At 31.9% G+C, this 9,901-nt stretch overlaps 1 pseudogene across 1 annotated transcript; it reads left to right on the top strand.

Annotated features, from left to right (window-relative positions):
- The first annotated feature begins 2,950 nt into the window (after nt 1-2,950).
- On the top strand, nt 2,951-9,105 carry LOC115963640 (annotated as a pseudogene). The gene is made up of 5 exons (XR_004085861.1): nt 2,951-3,929; nt 5,096-5,273; nt 6,393-6,862; nt 8,092-8,220; nt 8,629-9,105. The product of XR_004085861.1 is annotated as an acyl-coenzyme A thioesterase 9, mitochondrial-like (transcript).
- The last annotated feature ends 796 nt before the right edge of the window (nt 9,106-9,901 follow it).

Here is a 9,901-nt window from a genome sequence, read left to right as displayed (position 1 = left end):
TTATTGATTCCATGATGGTTTTTATTTTTTATTTTTGAAAAGATGGTTTTTTTAAATATTGGTCATTTATTATTGGCACACGGTGCTAACCCATGGGGTGGATGGAAATGTTTGGAAGAAATATTAACATATTTATTTCATTTCTTTAATTTTATTTATTAAAATTTTTTTTTACATGAAAATTTTAAAAATGGTTCTACATAAATGTTTTTGGTAAAATACATAAATGTTAAAAGGCTGTCTTTAAGCTGTTTTATTTATTAAGAAATTAGGATTTAAATTCTCAATCTTTCTTGTTGTAGGCATCGGATTATTAAAAGAAAAGTATATTTAAGGATGCACTTTAAAAAAATCATATATTTAAAATAAATTGGAATGTACATTTAATATTTTTTTTTGAACAGAAATGTGCATTTAATAAATAAATAAAACGAAGAAGTTTTTTTTTTTTTTTTTTTTGAAGAACAAATAGATTTGTTTACTTATTGGTTGTACACAGAAATAACTGTGTACATTTTATGATATTCTATTTTGTGTAGTTGAATATCATAGGTCAAGTTGTATGAAGTATGAACTTAAGATTTTCCCAACTTCATAAGTCATAAAAAAAATAAATAAATAAACCCAAACAATGGTGGTATAATAAACTACAAATTCCAATCATCCAAAGAAAAAAAAAATTGAGAAGAAATTTTCAAATTATCAATTGAACATTGTTCGTGAATCTAGTTAGCTCAACAAATAAATTTTTTTATCATCAAATAAAATAATTAAGTTTGAATCTTGTCAATATCAAAAATTAAATGGTGTTTTAGCCTATAATAAAGAGTAATTATCATAAAACATGTATTATAAATTTAAACTCTATCTCAAAAGAAATATTATATTATTATCATACATATGAGATAAAGTATATAATAAACAATCACTTAAACAATTGGTACTCAATTATAAATATATAGACAAAGTATCGTGTAAAACTCAAATTTTCACTTTTAAAACAATTAAATATTAATCGAAACTAAAACCAAACCAAAGTGAGAAGAAAGGAAGGACTTGTGAATGGAACGTAAAACACCAAAATAGCAAAAAATGAATAATCCAAGACATATCTGCCAAAAACAGTAAAATATATCAGCACAAAATAGATGTGCAAGACCATTAAAATCCACCAAAAGAAAAAGAAAAGCAAAGAAATAGATAATAAACTCTTAAACAAGTCAAAAATAGTAAAATGTCTCAGCCCAAAATAGATTTGTGAGAAATAATTAGAAATCCACTACATTGATGACATAAATCATAAAAATCCACCAAAAGGAAAAGAAAGTGGACAGAAATAACCTCTTTTTGTTGTTGGTAAAATAAAACTTGAAATGAATGAGAGAGAGATGCAAAAGGAGTAATTGAAAATTAGATAGAATTTAACTATAAACTTAGTTGTACTCTTAAGCTATAACTTCTTTTTTATAAAAAGGGTTAACAACAATTTTTTTGACTTTGTTTTGATAAATTTTTGTCTTTTTTTGCAGCTTTATGTCATTTTTCAGCTTTATAAATATTTTTATGTCTTTTTCTTTCATTTATCATATTTTTTTATTATGTAGGACTCACATTAGGGAAACCTTAACAAACACCACACCGTACTTGTTAATATTTCTCTTAAAAAAATTAATATTGTTACATATTTTGAAAATATAACTATTGAATTACATGTTTTTTTATACTCTTACACACATATCAAATTTTGTATTAATCAGATGTTATTTACTATATTATCGATAAATTTATTTTTTATGTATAATTTTATACTACAAAAATTTTCAATTTAAACAATTGATTGATAACATAGTTATTTATCTTTGATTTCTTGAAAATTTTTCAAGTATGAAGGATATGAAAAGATAATGTAATTCAATGGTGCATCTGTCAAAATTCATATTTAATAAAAAAATATTTAGTAAAGTTGTAATTTTAAGCTACAACCAAATTTGTACCCAAACTTTATCCTTAAAAATTTATAAGAAAAAGAAGATGGAAGGAGGGTTTGATGAAGAGTAACGGTGGAATGAGAAATTATGGGGGAGAAAAACAGTCCAAAAAATGAAGAAAAAAAAGTATAACATCGTGCAACAGTAAGATGGGGAATGAAATATCTAAAAATTCAAAAAGACGTAAATTGATTTTGCTAGTGACATGGCATAATAGGTTGTTAATGACACAACATATGCTCAACAAAATTAAATGCAAAGCCTTCGTTATTATATTATCTTATTGCATAGATTTGTAACCTACTACAAATAATGGCGCAACATAGGCTTAACAATTAACAAATTTTTTTTTTTTTGAGAGAACAATTAACAAAATTAAATGCAAAGCCTTCATTATTATATTATCTATTGTATAGATTTGGTACCTACTACAAATAAGTCTGCAACAACTAAAGTTAGTTATACACATAAATGAGTCTTGAATTACATATATAATAATATAAAATAACAAAAGTGCTAGACACCAAAAATGCAATTAAAAATTTTCAATTTCGTATTTTGGATTTGTTTACAATTAAATTAGTCATAGCCTAAAGGTACAACTTTATTCATTATCTTTTTATAGAAAGTGAATTTTGACAAATCCACCATTAGATTATATCTTATTTTTTATATTTTTCATACTTACAAAATTTCTAAAAAATTAAAAATCAATAGTTATATCATTAATAAATTATTTAAATTACAAGTTTTTGTAATTTAAAATTATTTATAAAATATGAGTTTATAGATCACGTAATAAATTATATCAAATTGACTCAAAATTTTGACATGTGTATTAAGAGTGTAAAGGATATATAATACAATAGTTAGATTTTCAAAATATTTAATAATTTATTTTATTGATCAAGTTACCTTAGGCTAAAAATTAAAAATCATAATATGTAAACACCTTCTCAAGATTTTGCTCAGCAGTCAACATTCATGTGTCCTAGATTCATGGAACTATTCAAGTTCAACTAAACCAAACACAAACAGCCCATGTAACCTGAAACCATTCCTTTTCATTCATTCTACAACCATGAGGCTACTCAGAAAGTCACTTTCCCACCACCTCTTCAAACCAATCTCCATTCCTTTCTGTACATCCAAATCTTCACCGCCCCTTTCATACTTCACAGCTCTCACCAATCCATCTCCAAAACAAAACATTGTTCCCACCAATACCCACATACCCAATTCACCAAAACAATCAAACCCCACTTTCAAAAAAGCCACACTTCATGATCAAAATCAAATCTTTAACAATGAACCCAGTAATCCAAACTTGTCCAATTCTTCAAAACAATCAAAAGCCATCAATGCCCACATAACAAATTCAGCAAAAAAATCAAACCCCACTTCCAAAACCACATTTCTTGATCAAAATTACGTCTTTAACAATGAACCCAGTTATCAAAACTTGTTTAATTCTTCCAAACAATCAAAACCCATTATTAAGACCAAGATTTATCATCCAAATTCATACAAGTTCATTCAAACCAGGCCATTCTCTAGTGGAAACAATTCGAATCCTGCTGATTCTGCAATCCCTGTTGTTTCCACTATTAGTTCACCATTTGATGCTTCACAGCCTATTGATGCAGGCTCTTCGATTCGAAAACCGATTAGTCTGTGGCCTGGAATGTACCATTCGCCTGTGACAAATGCTCTGTGGGAAGCAAGGTCGAGCATATTTGAAATGTTGTGGATACATCAACTGATGGGGCTTCACAAGAAGAACTTGTGAAGAAAACTCCGGGGCAAAGCCGTACTAGTATTGTTTATAAGTTCTCGTCAGATTATATACTCAGAGAGCAGTACAGGAATCCGTGGAATGAGATTAGGATGGGGAAGTTGGTGGAGGATCTTGATGCTCTTGCTGGAACCATTGCATTCAAGGTACTTTTAAAACTCTTGTGAAAAAAGTAAAATGGGGTATTTTGATGTAATTTGCAGTATGGTCGTTTGAAGTTTGTGGGGTCTGAGCTTGGAGGTTTGTGAAATGGGGTCCGAAAACAAATTTTGAAAAATTAGGACACCATATAGTGTGGATACAGAAATTTATATATGTATGTATGTTTATTTTAAGTTGAGGGAGTTGGAGCAAGACTAAAAATAACATTAGTAAAGGTATTTACAAAGGATATGTTAATTAAGGAAGTAACATAGGTTATGATTTCAAATAGAATAGAACGGAGGAAAATAATACATGTGGCGGACCTTGACTAATTTTGTTGAGATTTCATAGCCGACCACAAAATGTTTGGGTCTAAGGCTTTGTTGTTGTATCAAAATCTTTAATAACCTATCTTAAATCAAATGAAGTTTTATAAAATAAAAAAATGAATCCTTTTTTACTCCCAAAATACTGAGAACATGCATGCAAATTGTCCCCAGTGTGTCTGACACAAACACACCAGTGGATTTTGAAGTGTGTGTGGTTCTTAGGTATTATGCTTGAATTAGTAGCCACTTCTCCTGAAGCCAAATATATCTAGCTGTAATTCCCAAAATGCTGTAGAGGTCTTTTATTTTTGGCCTACAAGTTTGTGTTTGTATTTTTTGAACTGGAAGATGCATTCTTTCTGATTTGCTTTATCATGCTGGTGTTGCTGGGGTTTGATGTCATTGTAGTGCCTAAATCTGTTCCACTGGTGTTCATTAGTGTAAGGGATGCTCTTTAAGCTGTGTGTAGTATTAGCTGCTGTAGGTCAATGGTTGGGTTGCATTTGACAGAATTCTGGTTCAACTTGAACACTTAGACTTGGTTCGCACACTATGATAGTAAATTAAAGTAAAGCAAACCAGAGAAAAGAAAAGAATATTGTTTTCCATTGACTGATTATAAGGAGAAATTAGAGATATGGAGTATTTTTCCTTATACGTAATTCCTCTCCCCCCCCCCCCAAAAAAAAAAAAATTTACATCTCTCTATTTCATAAGTTAGTGTATTTACTTTGATATTACTGCTCTGAAATGTCTATGCTTTTAACAGTTCCACTGTTGCTGATGTAAATTAAACATTATCCTAGCTCCTTTGATTCACTTATAACTTCTTTGACCAGCACTGCTGCAATGATGATGGCACAACAAGACCTTTGCTATTAGTTACAGCTTCTGTTGACAAGATGGTTCTGAAGAAACCCATCCAAGTTGACGCTGATTTGAAAATAGTTGGTGCTGTTACATGGGTTGGGCGGTCTTCCATGGAGATTCAACTAGAAGTGACTCAGTCCAAGAAAGGTATTGCAGAACAAATAACAGTGTAATATAGTAATAGTTTTGTTTTCTTTTATGACCTGAGCTGCAGGATAAGTTTACAATTTCTTGCATACATGTTCGATTTTTCCAAATCTGATCTGTAGATCCTGCTTCTTGATTTAGAATTTTTGGAAACTGGATACCTTAGTTTGGCAAGTAACTCCATGTTATAGTATTTCCATATTTTATTTCTTGTTTTTGTGTGGTATTTAATCATCTACCCTTATGTTGTAGAGTTTTAATGGTCAGTGTATGCAAACAAAATTTGAATTTAAGTTAGATATATATGTATTCTTCCATATAGAGGTAGTTCTATATATGCATAGATTACAAATCTGAATGCAGACTATATAATTTTATCTATTCGTTATCCTGATTAATGGCTGTCTAATTTATGTTTGAGGGAACATCTGGTCTTGTGTTCTATGATTGGCAGTTCAATACCCCTTGTCTCTATAAAAGTTGTTCTATATACAGATTTTTCATTGCATCATTCCAAGAGAACAGCCATCTAGGTTGCAAATTGGCTTTGCAATATTTCATTAGATTTTTCTTTTTAATTTTTTGTGTCACTCTAGAGTCTAGCTAGGGCCACTCTCTATCAAACATTTGAGAGCAAAACATTAGATTGAAAAGGTGGGAATCCCTCACCTCCACTTGAATTATCTTTCTCCCTCTCGCCATTTCTATATAACTTTTCTTTATTACTTTGTAACTCAATATTATCTATATGATGTTGGAAGGAGATTTTTCCAAACACCCACACTGGCTACCTTAGTGTATTGTCATCAGTAGTTGGTTTATAAGATATAGAGTACAATTTCTGTCTTGTGAGAGCTTTTATAACGAGTTCCAATGCTTGGTTTGATGCTCTTGCTGAAGTCTCCCTTTGATTTTATTAATGCTTTGCATAGTCTGGGATTTTGACTTAGGTTCTTGTGTCATGGAACTGATAATAACAAAAAAAAAAAAAAAAAAAAAAAATTGTAAAACCTTCTGAATACTTCATCTTTATATGTTCCCTTGATAATTTTTATTACAATCTCCCCGGTGGTATCTCTCACTGCTTACTATATTTTATCCTGGTAATTTGTTTTGTAGAGGCCAGAAATGGGTTAGATTCACTATCTCTTATAGCTAACTTCACATTTGTGGCTCGGGATTCCAACACCGGAAAATCAGCTCTAGTTAATCAGGTCTCACCTAAAAGTGAACAAGAGAAGATACTTTGGGAGGAAGCAGAAGAAAGGAACAAGCTTAGGAAAAAGAGGAGAGCAGAACGTAAAAAAGATTTTGAGAATGAAGATTCAGATAGACTCAATGCATTGTTGGCCGAAGGGCGAATCTTCTGTGATATGCCAGCATTGGCAGACAGAGATAGCATCCTGATTAGGGATACTTGCCTTGATAACTCTTTTATTTGCCAGCCACAACAAAGGAACATCCATGGTCGTATTTTTGGAGGATTTTTGATGCGAAGAGCATTTGAACTGGCCTTCTCAACAACTTATGCCTTTGCTGGTGTGCAACCACACTTTCTAGAAGTTGATCATGTTGATTTCTTTAAACCTGTAAGTATTGACCACACTCTTTATTGATACAATCTTTATTAAATTTACTATATATAATCTAGCATTTCATCGTTCCATATATGTAAGAACAAAGGATTTGAGAGCTTAGTTATTATGTAGGTGTGAATGTAATACCCATAAAAAATTAGAATTGGTTAAATGGTGTGAGGAGTGAAGAAAATGTCATTTAGGCAAGTCTATTGGACTGAGTTTGACATTGATACATTACCCTTTTAGAAGTGTCAATTGTCAACAATGTTTTTGCCTAATGGGTTTCACAACTGATAGTCTGAATGATTCGCTTATGTATTACCTTCATCTTCAAGGTTGTATAGGAATACCTATGAGAGGCTCTAGATTTGTAATAAAATTGTCTTTGCATGATGACTTTTTGATGGCTTAGGAGCTGGCCTATGCATTTTTTATTGGCTTCATTGGTGACTCGGTGATTTTCTGTCTTGTGTGCATGTTTATTTCTGCTTATGACTTGTTTTTTCCTAGTATCATTTATCAAATGTATAGTCACTTCTACACCCTAGTCATTCTCAAATCCCCAAAATAATGTTACAAGGACCTAGATGAAGATTTTGGCTGCAGTTGTGTTGTATGGGTATTGAATCATCTTATCCCTATATATATTGGGACTCTGGGAGGCACTGAATTGTTGAAGTAAAATTTTTTTTTTTCAGTATGCATCCAAGGACCATCTGAAAGTATTTTTATCACACAGTGAACTGTCAGCCATACTTCTATTTTCAAATATCCTGGAAATCATTTCTCACAATCAAATACACCTGAATGGTTCATGTTAGGCAAGCATAGTCTGTTGGACACATCTCATACATATACTGATATACTGCTGTGTTTGACATGGGTCCTTTAGGTGTAGATATGCCCATGTATCATACTTCCCAACCACCTAGATTCTTTCTGTTCAAATGTTCGTGCCTAATTATGTAATATATCTGTTATGGGCCAGATTAGATCTCTTGGGGAAAAACATGAACTGTCAACTTCTCATGTGAAAGTCACATTGATTGTGAAATTCTAATGTAGTTGGAAACAAAACTGTTTTAAGTAAAATTTCTGCAGTGATAATCACTTTGTAAAAGCTGAAATTTTTTGAATTAATTAGTTTTGGGACTTGCATTGAGCAGTTAGTATTATTCAATTTTCAGCAAATATCAGTGTATGTCAATGGGATTTAAACATTTATTGTGCTGGTGCAGGTGGATGTTGGAAATTTCCTCCGGTTCAAGTCTTGTGTGCTCTACACTGAACTTGAGAACCCAGCTGAACCTCTGATAAATGTGGAAGTTGTTGCACATGTTACAAGGCCTGAGTTCCGGAGCAGTGAGGTGAGCTTTTTTTTTTCCCCAGCGGGGGGCTTCTGCATGGACATGAAAATAAAACTTTTTCCATTTCTGGTGTTCCAATTGCATCTGAACCACAAATTTAACCTTTGGAGTAGGCATTATTTATCCACCCAAATAATGAGAAGCAAATGAATTAAGGTTAAAAGTGACCAAAAATGATTTCAACCTTACAAAAGGATAGTTTTCATGAAAATCTATTCACTTAAAATATTGAATATATTCAAGCAAATGCACTCATATCAAATGCTATGAAAGACATAACAAACATATATTAAATGCACTGTGAAATGAAATGGAATGATTTCACCTACCATCCTGGTTTGTATTTATAAGCTGCAAAGCTTAGAATGCAAATGTCTTTGTTTTGTTTCATGTTTTGCAATTGAACAGGTGTCCAACAAATTCTATTTTACATTCTCGGTCCATCCTGAGGCTATGAGAAGTGGACTGAAGATTCGGAATGTTGTTCCTGCTACAGAAGAGGAAGCACGGCGGGTGCTTGAACGCAAGGATGCTGAGGGATCTTAGTTTTGTAAATCATGAATACATCTTTCTTCTTCATGAAAGAATGAAGCACAAGTGAAGAAAGTGTTACAGACTTTTCTTGATTTTGAAAAGATTATCTTAGCTTGGACCACAGAAAATCAGTAACATTTTGGGATTGGAAAGTAAACCATTTGTGATATGTGGTTTACAAGAACAGTCGGTCCCTTCTTAGCTCAAGTGAGAACAATAGAAATTGGGAAAAATTTAGATACAATTTCTTAGGTGTTGTATCATAGGTTCTTCAATTAAATCTAACAATTTGATTGCATTGATCAATATAGCAAAAATAATGTTATCCTCTCCCAAGGATAATTAATTAAACTATTTGGCTCTTTGACTATTGCAATCACACATTTGAATTTAATCAGGAAACCTAAGATACATCGGCTAAAGAATTGTGCTTAAGTTTTGTCCATAAAAAAATCTTTTAGTATCTTTCATAAATAAGACCAAGTTGACATTTGGACCAGTAGCCCTCAAAGCCCTTTGCCACCTTGGTCGAGTTGTAGGGGTAAGATTTGATTTGATCAGGTGGCTTAAAGTGTGGGTTTGGATCCGCGTTTCCAAACCCACATTTGCGTTTTCTGCCATCCGTTTTTTTTTTTTTTTAGCGCGTGAACAATAACATCACATGTGAGCACTGTGCAGGGAAAAAACACTGTTCACGCACTGTTTATACACGGTTCACGTACTATTTACGCACTGTTCACGGATCCCACGGCACTATTCACCCATTTAAAATTTATTTTGCTACAGTGTTTTCGGTTTTCAGTTTTCAGTTTCAGTAAAAATAAGTTGTATCCAAACGGACCTAAAGAGTATCCAAATTATTGATGTAAATGTTTACTCATGTGCACGAGCACATGTACTCATTACTGTCTTGTTCATAATTTCTCTATCTTCCCTAGCATTTTTGTATATAATTGCTTAGGACTTTTCTTATTGGTGATTAACCCAATGCCCTTGTCCTCATTTTTCCAACATAGAGTAATATAATTACAGAGAAATAGAGAGAAATCAACCAGGTTTCAATGTCCTCATTTTTCCAGAAACAAATACAAATAGCACAAAATAGCTGGATTACTACAAGAAAAGGTGCCAAACAAAAGAAATAATA

This window comes from Quercus lobata, chromosome 10, assembly GCF_001633185.2.
Source record: "Quercus lobata isolate SW786 chromosome 10, ValleyOak3.0 Primary Assembly, whole genome shotgun sequence".
Classification (NCBI taxonomy): Eukaryota; Viridiplantae; Streptophyta; class Magnoliopsida; order Fagales; family Fagaceae; genus Quercus; species Quercus lobata.
This window is presented reverse-complemented; position numbering and strand designations above follow the sequence as displayed.